The following is a 13,960-nucleotide window of genomic DNA, read 5'->3' as shown; positions in this document are numbered from 1 at the left end:
CTAGAACTCTATTTTGAGCTAGGTTATCAACTCCACGGGCATTAACTAGAACTCTATTTTGAGCTAGGTTATCAACTCCACAGGCATTAACTAGAACTCTGTTTTGAGCTAGGTTATCAACTCCCCAGGCATTAACTAGAACTCTATTTTGAGCTAGGTTATCAACTCCACGGGCATTGACTAGAACTCTATTTTGAGCTAGGCTATCAACTCCACAGGCATTAACTAGAACTCTGTTTTGAGCTAGGTTATCAACTCCACAGGCATTAACTAGAACTCTATAATGTAACCGGTTATTTTCTTGCCTGGTGCGGGATTCGATACGGGGCGTACTGCACCACAAGCGACATCACTAACCGCTCGGCTAAAGGGTCAGACCCGTTAGCTAGGGGCTAACGTGTCTTATTAGTAGTTTACGCTAGGTTATCAACTCCACAGGCACTGACTAGAACTCTGTTTTGAGCTAGGTTATGAAATCTACAGGCATTAACTACAACTCTGTTTTGAGCTAGGTTATCAACTCCACAGGCATTAACTACAACTCTGTTTTGAGCTAGGTTATCAACCCCACCAGCATTAACTACAACTCTGTTTTGAGCTAGGTTATCAACTCCACAGGCATTAACTAGAACTCTATTTTGAGCTAGGTTATGAACTCCACAGGCATTAACTAGAACTCTATTTTGAGCTAGGTTATGAACTCCACCGGCATTAACTAGAACTCTGTTTTGAGCTAGGTTATCAACTCCACCGGCATTAACTAGAACTCTATTTTGAGCTAGGTTATGAACTCCACCGGCATTAACTAGAACTCTGTTTTGAACTAGGTTATCAACTCCACCAGCATTAACTAGAACTCTGTTTTGAGCTAGGTTATCAACTCCACCAGCATTAACTACAACTCTGTTTTGAACTAGGTTATGAACTCCACAGGCATTAACTAGAACTCTATTTTGAGCTAGGTTATCAACTCCACAGGCATTAACTACAACTCTGTTTTGAACTAGGTTATCAACTCCACAGGCATGAACTATGTTGAGATATGACACCAGTGTATTTGTATGACTATGTGTTACTGTGTACTGTTATTTTGTTTACGACTTTGTTTGTCCACAAGTGGGCGGTGTTGCGCTTGCATGCGCGGATTGATTACATCACTGAGACACTGTTCATTTTCTTCTTCTCCCAAAACTCCCGATTAAACGGAGGCTGCATTTTTCCCTCCAGCAGAAGTTCGGTAGTCAGTACGATTCTTTATAACGATTTAATAATCCACTTCATCTGCGCAGAGATAGACATAAAGTATTAGTCTAGTCTTCTAACAGGTTATAGGCCCAGATAACGTTGGATTATTCAGTAGTTTGACAAAAGAAGTACACGAAGTGTGATAACCTCGGATGGCGGGATGCGCGCAGGTTAGCACGGAGTGGCAAATTAGCAAGTGTGAAGCTAGTTAGCATCGAGAGAGGCTATCGGGAAGCTAACGGAACGCTAAGCTAAGCTAACGCTACCTTGGGAGATGGAGCGAAAGAAGAGCAGGTGGCCCACATTCAACGGACAGGCCGATGAGTATGAACTGTGGGAAGAGCGAATGCTCTGTTGCATGCATGGTGTGGGGCTGAAAACCACCATTCTTACCGAGCCCGCGGGACCTTTGACAGCGGAAGAGCAGGCCCTAGACGAGGAGCGGAACGCGGACGCCTACTGCGCATTGGCGCCTTTATTGGACAACACAAGCTTGGGACTGATCTTCAGAGAAACGAAGGACAACGGTAGAGAGAGTCTACGGGTGTTGCGGGAACATTACATTGGTAAGGGCAGACCCCGGATTGTCGCTCTGAATGTAACATTGACTGGGCTAAAGAAAGCTGATAATGAGACGATAACCGAATACATTATCCGAGCTGAACGAATCATTACGGCTCTCAAAGGGGCGGGAGAAGCACCGAGTGAGGGACGAATGATGGCCATTGTGATGAGGGGGTTACCCGAGAGATATAAGCCATTCACTCTAATGGTGACACATGGCGACAGTGAGTTGACATTGGGACAATTTAAGGCCAAATTGAGAAACTTTGAGGCGGCTGAAGATGTAGCTAATGCTACAACATCGGACGAGACGTCCGAGAGGGTGATGAAGGCCCACGCAGCGCCTAAGAAAAAGCCAGTGAAACGCTGTGAGGGAGATGATGAACAAACGGTGCGCTGGCAATGCGGTGACAAAGGCCATCGGAAATCGGACTGTTCAAGCAGCGTGTGGTGCAGCTTCTGCCGGATCAAGGGTCACACGGACAAAGTGTGCAAGAAGAAGGACCGCGCTGATGGAGCCAGGTGTGCACACGAGCAAGGTGGCGGCGGCGGTGGTGGTCATGGAGCAGGTCGAGGTCAGGGACCGGGGAATGCTGCGGAAGAAGAGAACTACATCTTCAGAGTGAAGGCTGGAGAGACCAGCTCAGCAGGACCAGGACGACGACAACAGTTCAAACCAGGATTGATTGTGGACTGTGGGGCTTCTTCCCACATTGTAATGAATGAAAGGTCACGTGTTTAACTTGACCTACTCACGGGTGTACGTGCAGTGCGTGTGACGTATACAGGAAGTTAGAAGCGGATGTTATGAAGGTTGTGTGTCGGATGAACGCTAGTAAAAGCTACACAGTTAAGAACCTACGAAGTCGGCTCGTCCTTGAATTATTCTTATGTCAGTAAGACAAGGCGTCTACGGACATTACATGGTGTCAGAATAGTCTGTGTATCTGAACACGAGCGGTCATGCCGAAGTTTAATCCGCCGAGTGAATTCCAGTTTGACTGCCCCGTTGAATGGCCGGAGTGGAAACAAAGGTTTTGGCGCTTCAGGCTCGCGACAAAGCTGGATAAAGACGACGGGGAGATTCAAGTGAGTTCGCTGATTTATGCAATGGGCAGCGAGGCTGAAAAGATATTCAGCTCGTTTGACTTCGCGGCGGAGGGTGATAAAGTGGACTATGATATCGTACTGAAAAAGTTCGACGGCTACTTTATTCCCCGCCGTAACGTCATACATGAGAGGGCGTGCTTCTATCAACGTAGCCAGCAGCCAGGAGAGACAACGGAGATGTACATCCGGACATTGTATGAGCTGTCTGAACACTGTGAGTTTGGGGACAAGAGGGATGAACATATCAGAGATCGTCTGGTAGTGGGCATAAAAGATAAGGTGCTCTCCCGTCAGTTCCAGCTCCCAGCGGACCTTACTCTGGTGAAAGTCATTGAACAAGTGCGCCAGGCGGAGGCAATAACAAAGCAGCTCAGCCTCCAAGCTAACCAACCAGAGGCCCTGCTGGCTAACGTCAATGTTGTCCGATGGCGGGACGAACGCCAAAACAAAAAGGGCGGACAGCGTCATGGTGGCGGCAGTCCGGCAACCAACAAAGTAGATGAATGCGGGAGGTGCGGCAAGACGCAGCACACCGATGAGCGGAAGTGTCCTGCAACGAACAGTAAGTGCAACAAGTGTCATAAAAAGGGACATTGGGAGCGTGTATGTCACTCTAAAGCGGTGAGAGAAGTCACTGAAGAGGTTAAACAGCTGTACTTTCTGGGAGAAGTTGGCAAAGAGAGCAGTCAGGAAGATTGGACTGTTAGTTTAACAATAAGTGATGTACCAATAACCTTTAAAATTGACACGGGGGCTGACGCTACTGTTATCAACCAAGGGACATTTAAAAAGCTGAAGCCAAACATAAAACTGGGACCTCCTGACACATGCTTCATAAGCCCAGGTGGAAACATCAGCTGCATAGGACAGTTTCAAGCCACAACCAACTACAAGGAGAAACAATACTCCTTTCCAGTGTATGTGATCAAGGGGAGAGGCAGCTGTCTGCTGAGTCGTCCAGAGGCAGTGGAGATGGGTCTAGTGAAGCGGATGAATGAGGTCAGTGGAGTTTTCGGTTCAAGGGGACTGCTGAAAACAGACCCAGTGAAAATAGCTCTGGTGGAGGGTGCCCAGCCATACGCGGTGCATACAGCCAGACGGATACCGCTGCCACTTGTACCACTGGTTAAGAAAGAACTGCAGCGCATGGAAAATGAGGGCATTATTGAAAAAGTGACTCAGCCCACAGAATGGTGCGCCGCTATGGTGCCGGTGCTGAAACCGAACAAGAAAGAGGTTCGCTGCTGCGCTGACCTCAGGAGGCTGAATCGAGCGGTGAAACGTGAGAAATACGTGCTGCCCACTATGGAGGAAATAATGCCAAGGCTCGCAGGGTCAAAGTTCTTCACAACGTTGGATGCAGCAAGTGGGTTTTACCAGATCCCCTTGCATGAAGACAGCAGGGGGCTCACCACTTTCATCACCCCATTTGGGAGGTATGCTTTCTGCCGCCTTCCATTGGGTATAACGAGTGCTCCAGAGATTTTCCAGAGAAAGATGGCGGAAACTCTGACCGGGCTAGAGGGCACAGAGGTGTACATGGATGACATCCTTATACATGGAGAGACTGAGGAAATCCATGACCGGCGCCTAGCAGAGGCGCTGGGGGTCATTGAAACAGCAGGTCTCAAACTGAACCAAGCGAAATGCAAGTTCAAACAGAAACAAGTCCGCTTCCTTGGTCATATCATCAACGAGGCAGGCATCAGACCTGACCCGGACAAAGTGGCCGGAATAGAGAACTTTCCTCAGCCCCAGAACGTGACGGAACTCAAGAGGTTCCTCGGGATGGTGAACTATTTGGCAAAATACGTCCCAGAGCTGTCCACTGTAGGTCAGCCGCTTTATGGACTGCTTAAAGCAACGACAGAGTGGCTGTGGGGACCTGCACAGAACACAGCATTCCAAGACCTTAAAGCAGCCCTCGCCACCGCCCCGGTACTCACCTTTTATGACGTCACTAAGGCTACGGTGGTGTCAGCAGATGCCAGCAGCTACGGGCTGGGAGGCGTTCTGCTCCAGCAGCACGGGGAACACTGGAAGCCCATGGCCTACTGCTCCCGACGGCTGAGTGACGCAGAGACAAGGTACGCACAGATCGAGAAAGAGTGCTTAGCCAGCGTCTGGGCATGTGAAAGGTTCGAGAAGTACTTGTTTGGGCTTGACAATTTCAGACTTGTCACCGATCATAAACCACTAGTGCCTCTCATGAACAGCAAAGACTTGGATAATGTGCCCATTAGGTGCCAGAGACTGTTAATGAGGCTGATGCGTTTCAATGCAGTGGCTGAATACGCACCAGGCAAAACTTTAGCTGTGGCTGATGCACTCTCCAGAGGCCCAGAGCAGCGCTACGGAGATGGTGCTTCTCATGATGATGTTGCAGCGCACATTGATGCCATCGTGTGCCAGGTGCCTGCCACACCTCAAAGGATGCAGGAGATAAAACAGAGCACGGATGGGGATCTGCAGCTCCAGACAGTGTTGGGCTTCATCAGACACGGCTGGCCTGAGTATGTCGATAAAGTGCCGGAGACAGTCAGAGACTTTTATCAGGTGAGAGGGGAGTTATCTGCGGTAGATGGTTTAGTCATCAGAGGCAGTCGTATCGTCATTCCCACAGAGATGAGGGAGGTGATCTTAGACAGAATACACGACGGGCACCAGGGGATAGTTAAGTGCAGAGAGAGAGCTAGCCAGTCAGTGTGGTGGCCCAAAATGACAGAGCACATTACAACAAAGATACAGCAATGTCAATTCTGCAGAGAACACAAGAACACACAGAGAAAAGAGCCTTTAATGTCAAGTGAGCTCCCATCCAGACCATGGCAGAAAGTTGGCATAGACCTGTGTGAGTACAAAAAGCAAAACTACTTGATAGTGTCTGACTATTATTCCAGGTTTTTGGAGATCCTAAATCTACCAACAACTACTAGCAGTCAGGTTGTAGCTAGGCTGAAGGCTACATTTGCACGTTTTGGTATCCCTGAAATTGTAGTTAGCGATAATGGGCCACAGCTAGTTTCAGAAGAGATGAGGAGGTTCAGTGAGGATTACGATTTCATCCATGTGACTTCAAGCCCACACTACCCCCAGAGTAATGGACAGGCAGAGAGGGCTGTTCAGATAGCCAAAAGCATATTAAGGCAGGAAGACCCTCTCCTCGCCCTGTTGACATACAGAGCTACACCCTCTTCTTCCACTGGAGCCAGTCCAGCGGAATTGCTCATGGGTAGGAGACTCAGAACCACCTTACCCACATTGCAGCATAACCTGAAACCGGCCTGGCCTAAAGAGGAACTGATCAAAACCGCTGACGCCGCAGCCAAATCGAGGCAGGCTTTCTACTACAACCGCAGGAACGGCGTGCGGACACTGCGCCCACTGAACTCGGGTGACGCAGTACTCACCAAACCTGATGGACAGAAAACATGGACAATGCCAGCAGTTGTTCACAGTCAGAGCTCCACTCCCAGATCCTACATAGTGGAGACAGCTCAAGGTGAACATTACAGAAGGAACAGGCGCCACCTGTTGGCTACACCCAAAACACTCACCTCTGTCAGCAGGGATCCTGACCATGTCACTCCAGGGGAGAGTGGAAACATGGATGAGTCCCGAGCAGCAGAAATGCCAACTTCCACACCATATGTTACTCGCTCTGGCAGGGTGAGCAAGCCTGCAATCCGGCTGGATTTGTGAGGCGTATGGACTTGTGTACTGTGGGGGATTTTTTATTTTTTTTTGTGAAAAGGGGGGTGATATACAGGTTAGAAAATCATCTTAGAGGGGGAGATGTAATGAATGAAAGGTCACGTGTTTAACTTGACCTACTCACGGGTGTACGTGCAGTGCGTGTGACGTATACAGGAAGTTAGAAGCGGATGTTATGAAGGTTGTGTGTCGGATGAACGCTAGTAAAAGCTACACAGTTAAGAACCTACGAAGTCGGCTCGTCCTTGAATTATTCTTATGTCAGTAAGACAAGGCGTCTACGGACATTACACACATAGTCAATGATAAGAAGAAGTTCAAGAGCTTTGACAGCTCGTTCGAGCCAGAGAAACACTGCATGGAGCTGGCGGACGGTAAGCGCACCTTTGGTGTGGTGCAGGGCAGGGGAGATGCTACGGTATGTCTGCTCGACAGTGAGGGGCGACGGTGTAGAGTGACACTGCGGAACGCACCATATATTCCATCGTACCCCCAAGAGCTCTTCTCTGTGAAGTCTGCGACAGCACACGGAGCCAGTGTGTTCTTCGAAGAGGGCAGAGGTGCCCTGATGTCACCGGATGGTACCAGGTTTGACATTTTTGTACAGGGGAAAATGTACTATTTGCAAACTGAATGTGTTGTTGAAAAGTGCCATGTGAGCCATGATATGGAAACTTGGCATGAGATAATGGGCCACTGCAACTATGACGATATCATAAAGCTACAGGATATCACTGATGTTATGCATATAAAGGGTAAAGTGTGTAAACCTGACAAAGAGTGTGCAGTATGCATAGAAGGGAAGTTTACCCAAAACAGGAACAGGAAATCTACAGACAAAGCCAAGACACCACTGGAGTTGGTAAACACTGATTTAGCCGGTCCTGTGGCAAACGAGTCCATTAATGGTTTCATGTACATGCAATCATTTACAGATGTGTGCACAGGGGCAGTGTGTGTTTATTTCTTAAAAACAAAGAGTGACACAGCGCAAGCGACCGAGACATTTCTGGCAGATGTAGCTCCCTATTGGACAGTGAAATGCATAAGGTCGGATAATGGAACTGAGTTTACAGGCAAGGAGTTTCAAACCCTGTTGAGACGGAACAAAATAAGACATGAGACGTCCTGCCCATACTCTCCCCATCAAAATGGCGTTGCAGAGAGAGAAGGACGCACACTATTTGAGATGGCAAGGTGTATGCTAATAGATAGTGGTCTACCAAAGAGCCTCTGGCATTATGCTGTACAGGAGGCAGCCCACACCAGAAACAGATGCTTCAACAAGCACACAGGCACTACGCCATACACGGCAATGACAGGAAAAAAGTGCAACATGGCTAGAATGCAAAAGTTCGGGACAGAATGCTATGCTTACCAGCAGGACAAGGGAAAGTTAGATTCTAGATGTGAGAGGGGGCGTTTTGTAGGACACGACAAGAACAGCCCGGCCTACCTAGTCTACTACCCTGACCAAGAGAAAGTACAGAAACATAGACTAGTTAAGTTTATACACAAGGCAACTAGTGAAAATGAGACTCAAACACCAGGTCTGCACCCAGAAGACTGGGTAAGAGAGAGAAAGTCTGTTGAGACAGCTGCAACTCAGCCTAGAGTACAGAAAAATGTACAGACTGACGGTACACAGTCAGCACCCGAGGATGATGACGAGGAGCACCCAAGGGTGACATCACAAGCCTCAGCCAGTGGGAGGTACCCCCAAAGGGAACGCAACCCTCCGAGATACCTGATTGACTATAGTCAGGGCGACAGTGATGACAGCTCACTCACTACTATAGATTATGCATACAGGGGCAGTGTGCGGTGTCCTTCTGACCTTTAAAGAGGCCATGGAATCGCCAGAATCAGAAAAGTGGTCCAGGGCAATGGACGAGGAAATGGAGTCTCTAAGAGACAACAAAACATTCACCCTTACGAAATTGCCAGAGGGCAAGAAAACAGTGGGAGGAAGGTGGGTGTATTCGATAAAGACAGATATAGACGGACACGACAAGTACAAGGCTAGATTTGTAGCAAAGGGATATAGCCAGAGAGCTGGGGTGGACTATGGGGAGACATTTTTGCCAACAGCCAACCTAACAAGTGTTCGAGTGCTTCTACAGAAGGCGGCTCAGTATGACTTGATTTTACACCAGATGGATGTAAAGACGGCCTATCTTCATGCCCCCATAGACTATGACATATACATAGAACAACCTGAGGGTTATATTGAGAAGGGAGAAAAACTAGTGTGTAAACTAGAGAAGTCAATCTACGGCCTCAAGCAGTCTGGCCGCAATTGGAACTTACTGTTACACGAGTGTTTGACAGGTGATGGTTTTACACAAAACCAATCAGACCATTGTGTGTACTCCAAGGAGTCACAGGAAAGGATGTCATTGGTGTATTGCCCTACAGACGAAATGTTTGTGGATGTAATGACGAAGCCCACATCCAAGGTAAAACTGAAGACATTTGCTAAGGCAATGTTTGGTGTGTGAAATGTGAGTGGTATGGGTTATACCAAGTTTTTTTTTATTTTGTTCTGTGAATATGAAAAGGTATACAGTAAGCTCATGATTCATAAGTGGGAGTGTTGAGATATGACACCAGTGTATTTGTATGACTATGTGTTACTGTGTACTGTTATTTTGTTTATGACTTTGTTTGTCCACAAGTGGGCGGTGTTGCGCTTGCATGCGCGGATTGATTACGTCACTGGGACACTGTTCATTTTCTTCTTCTCCCAAAACTACCGAATAAACGGAGGCTGCATTTTTCCCTCCAGCAGAAGTTCGGTAGTCAGTACGATTCTTTATAACGATTTAATAATCCACTTCATCTGCGCAGAGATAGACATAAAGTATTAGTCTAGTCTTCTAACAAACTGGAGCTCTGTTTTCAGCATCAATGCTCAGGACATAGTTTGGCCAGTGGCCATTGTTACTAATTCTAGATGTCACTAATTTGCCAGGTGAGTTACAGAACAGACAAGCCAACCCTGCAGATCTAGTGGAACCGTGGTCAAAAAGAATTGTACGCCCCCCCCCAATTTGTTGATCCAGATTTTTTCATCCTCCGGTTTTGAATGTTTCAACAGTAAACAATGGCTTTTCCGCCCTTACAAAATAAAAATACTTATTTTCCCTTAGTGTTATCTCTATAGCCCCTAGAATTAAGTGAAATGCAAGGAAAAAAGATTCGTTATGAACACAAACTAGCAACCGCTAGTAAATATGAATAAGACTATTAACTGTGACTGTAGAGTAGTGAGAAAATTACCCCATAAGATGGTCAGTGTCCCTTCACTATGCAATATTACAAATGGCCTTTTTAGTGCTTGTTCGAATAGATAATCGTCTACCTTGCGTGCCCTTTCTAAGTGGTGTTCTGTCCCTCAGCGCATCCAGCACCACCTCTGTGCCCGTCCTCCAGCTGCTCTTGCTTGCTGTGTCTTTGGCCACAGCACTGCTCGCGTCTCCCTGTCAGCCTTCAGGGATCTTCTATGAAGCCCATGCCAAGCTGCTTGCAAACCGTGGAATCTTCCCTCATTTTCCACAGCGCGTCTCAGTGTGTTCTCTGTGTGAACTGGACGATGACATGCCTTGTCCGCCTCCCCGGTGAACCGAGTCCACAATGTGATTGATGTTCGGCAACCATGATGGGGAGATTTTCACCAGCAAGTTGGCAACCCCTTTACGTGTGTCTTCATCTTTTTCCTTTAGCCCCCGGATCCTGAGGTTCCAGCGGCGCTGAAACCTTTCAAGACGGAGGACACGGTGGCGCAGTGGTTAGCGCTGTCACCTCCCAGCAAGAAGGTCCTGGGTTCGAACCCTGGGTTTGTCCAACCTTGGGGGTCAGCACAGATTCTTTCTGCGTGGAGTTTGCACGTTCTCCCCGTGTCTGCGGTGGGATTTCTCCGGGTGCTCCGATTTGCCCCCCCATCTAAAACCCATGTACGTTAGGGTTCATATTCCTGTCTGAGCCCCTGACCGAGGCATGAGTCGGTTAACACCTCTAATGTGCAGTAACTGAGGTTCATTATTTACTGTACATAAATACTCATTTCATATCATTTTGTGTTATGTCACGTGATAAAAACAGCTCAACACCATCTGGCAGTGAACCATTGCCACCAACACCATCAGCAAGCACTGGAATCAGAAGGGGTAAATACAGTTCACTTAACACAACACATGCAACCTTTTATTATGCTCCCCAGTTACATATATGCTGCTTTCCTTTCTGTGAGCACATGACTGCATCTACACCCTCTACTACTACTTTCGGCTGCTCCCGTTAGGGGGCGCCACAGCGGTTACTCTGTTTTCATTTCCTTCCTGTCTTCTGCAGCTACCTCTGTCACACCAGCCACCTGCATGTCCTCCCTCACCACATACATTAACCTCCTCTTTGGCCTTCCTCTTCTCCTCTTCCCTGGCAGCTCCATATTCAGCATCCTTCTCCCAGTATACCCAGCATCTCTCCTCCACACATGTCCACACCATCTCAATCTCGCCTCTCTTGCTTTGTCTCCAAACCGTCCAACCTGAGCTGTCCCTCTAATATACTCGTTCCTAATCCTGTCCTTCTTCATCACTCCCAATGAAAATCTTATCATCTTCACCTCTGCCACCTCCAGCTCCACCTCCTGTCTTTTCGTCAGTGCCACTGTCTCCAAACCATATAACATAACTGGTCTCACTACCATCTTGTAAACCTTCCCTTTAACTCTTGCTGGTACCCTTCTGTCACACATCACTCCTGACACTCTTCTCCACCCACTCCACCCTGCCTGCACTCTCTTCTTCACCTCTCTACTGCACTCCCTGTTACTTTGGACAGTTGACCCCAAGTATTTAAACTCATATGCCTTCGTCACCTCTACTCCTTGCATCCTCACCATTCCACTGTCCTCTCTCTCATTCACACACATGTATTCCATCTTGCTCCTACAGACTTTCATTCCTCTTCTCTCCAGTGCATACCTCCACCTCTCCAGGCTCTCCTCCACCTGCTCCCTACTCTCGCTACAGATCACAATGTCATCCGCGAACATCATCGTCCGTGGAGACTCCTGCCTGATCTTGTCCGTCAACCTGTCCATCACCATTGCAAACAAGAAAGGGCTCAGAGCCGATCCTTGATGTAATCCCACCTCCACCTTGAACCCATCTGTCATTCCAACCACACACCTCACCATTGTCACACTTCCCTCATACATATCCTGCACCACTCCTACATACTTCTCTGCTACTCCTGACTTCCTCATACAATACCACACCTCCTCTCTCGGCACTCTGTCATAAGCTTTCTCTAAATCTATAAAGACACAATGCAACTCTTTCTGGCCTTCTCTATACTTCTCCATCAACATTCTCAAAGCAAACATCACATCTGTGGTGCTCTTTCCTGGCATGAAACCATACTGCTGCTCGCTGATCATCACCTCTCCTCTTAACCTAGCTTCTATTACTCTTTCCCAAATCTTCATGCTGTGGCTGATCAACTTTATACCTCTGTAGTTGTTACAGTTCTGCACATCGCCCTTGTTCTTGTAAATCGGTACCAGTATGCTTCTTCTCCACTCCTCAGGCATCCTCTCACTTTCCAGGATTGTGTTAAACAATCTAGTTAAAAACTCCACTGCCATCTCTCCTAAACATCTCCATGCCTCCACAGGTATGTCATCAGGACCAACTGCCTTTCCACTCTTCATCCTCTTCACAGCTGCCCTCACTCCCTCCTTGCCAATCCACTGCACTTCCTGATCCACTATCCCCACATCATCCAACCTTCTCTCTCTCTCTCATTTTCTTCATTCATCAGCCCCTCAAAGTATTCCTTCCACCTTCTCAGCACACTCTCCTCGCTTGTCAGCACATTTCCATCTCTATCCTTGATCGCCCTAACTTGCTGCACATCCTTTGCAGCTCGGTCCCTCTGTCTAGCCAATCGGTACAAGTCCTTTTGTCCTTCCTTAGTGTCTAACCTGTCATACAACTCACCATACGACTTTCCTTTTCCTTTGCCACCTCTCTCTTTGCTTTACGCTGCGTCTCCTTGTACTCCTGTCTACTTTCTTCATCTCTCTGACTATCCTACTTCTTCTTTGCCAACCTCTTCTTCTGTATACTTTGCTGTACTTCCTCATCCCACCACCAAGTCTCCTTGTCTTCCTTCCTCTGTCCTGATGACACACCAAGTACCTTCCTAGCTGTCTCCCTCACTATTTCTGCAGTGGTTGTCCAGCCATCCGGCAACTCTTCACTACCACCCAGTGCCTGTCTTACCTCCTGCCTGAGTGCCATACAACAGTCTTCCTTCTTCAACTTCCACCATTTCATCCTTGGCTCTGCCTTCACTCTCTTCCTCTTCTTGGTCTCCCAAAGTCATCCTACAGACCACCATCCGATGCTGCCTAGCTACGTTCTCCCCTGTCACCACCTTGCAGTCTCCAATCCCTTTCAGATCTCGCCTCCTACTTAAGATATAGTCCACCTGTGTGCACTTCCCTCCACTCTTATATGTCATCCTGTGTTCCTCCCTCTTCTTGAAATATGTATTCACCACAGCCATTTCTGTCCTTTTCGCAAACCCCCCCACCATCTGTCCTTCCATATTTCTCTCCTTGACACCATACCTACCCATCACCTCCTCATCACTCTGTTCCCTTCACCAACATGTCCATTGAAGTCCGCTCCAATCACCCCTCTCTCCTCCTTGGGTACCCTCTCCACCACGTTGTCCAACTCACTCCAGAATTCTTCTTTCTCTTCCATCTCACACCCAACTTGCAGGGCATATGCGCTGATAACATTCATCAACACACCTTCGATTTCCAGCTTCATACTCATCACTCTGTCTGACACTCTCTTCACCTCCAGCTCACTCTTGACATACTCTTCCTCAGAATTACCCCTACCCCATTTATCCTCCCATTCGCACCATGGTAGAAGAGTCTGAACCCGCATCCGGTATTCCTGGCCTTACTCCCCTTCCACCTGGTCTCTTGCACACTCATGCACACACTTGCACGCACATCCTGTTTATGCATTTTAGGTAAACCATGCAGACTCGGTGCAGCTTCCCCTGGGTATAATGTGTGGTGCAAGATTCTGTCAGTAGCACTGTCCTGCTCTAACTGCTTCAGACAATCTATCACCCTTTTCTTGCGACCACTGCCTGGATCTGGTTTCAGTGGCTCATAAGTATTTGTGTCGTAACGTCATAATCTTCTCATGGTATCCTCTCTGGTTAAACGCAACGGTACATGCAGCTTCGTCCGCCTTTTCCAAGCGATTTAGTGAAAACAGCGACATCAAAT

Source organism: Lampris incognitus, chromosome 20 (assembly GCF_029633865.1).
Source record: "Lampris incognitus isolate fLamInc1 chromosome 20, fLamInc1.hap2, whole genome shotgun sequence".
NCBI classification, from domain to species: domain Eukaryota; kingdom Metazoa; phylum Chordata; class Actinopteri; order Lampriformes; family Lampridae; genus Lampris; species Lampris incognitus.
The sequence above is the reverse complement of the archived record's forward strand: the minus strand, read 5'-3'. Positions refer to the sequence as shown.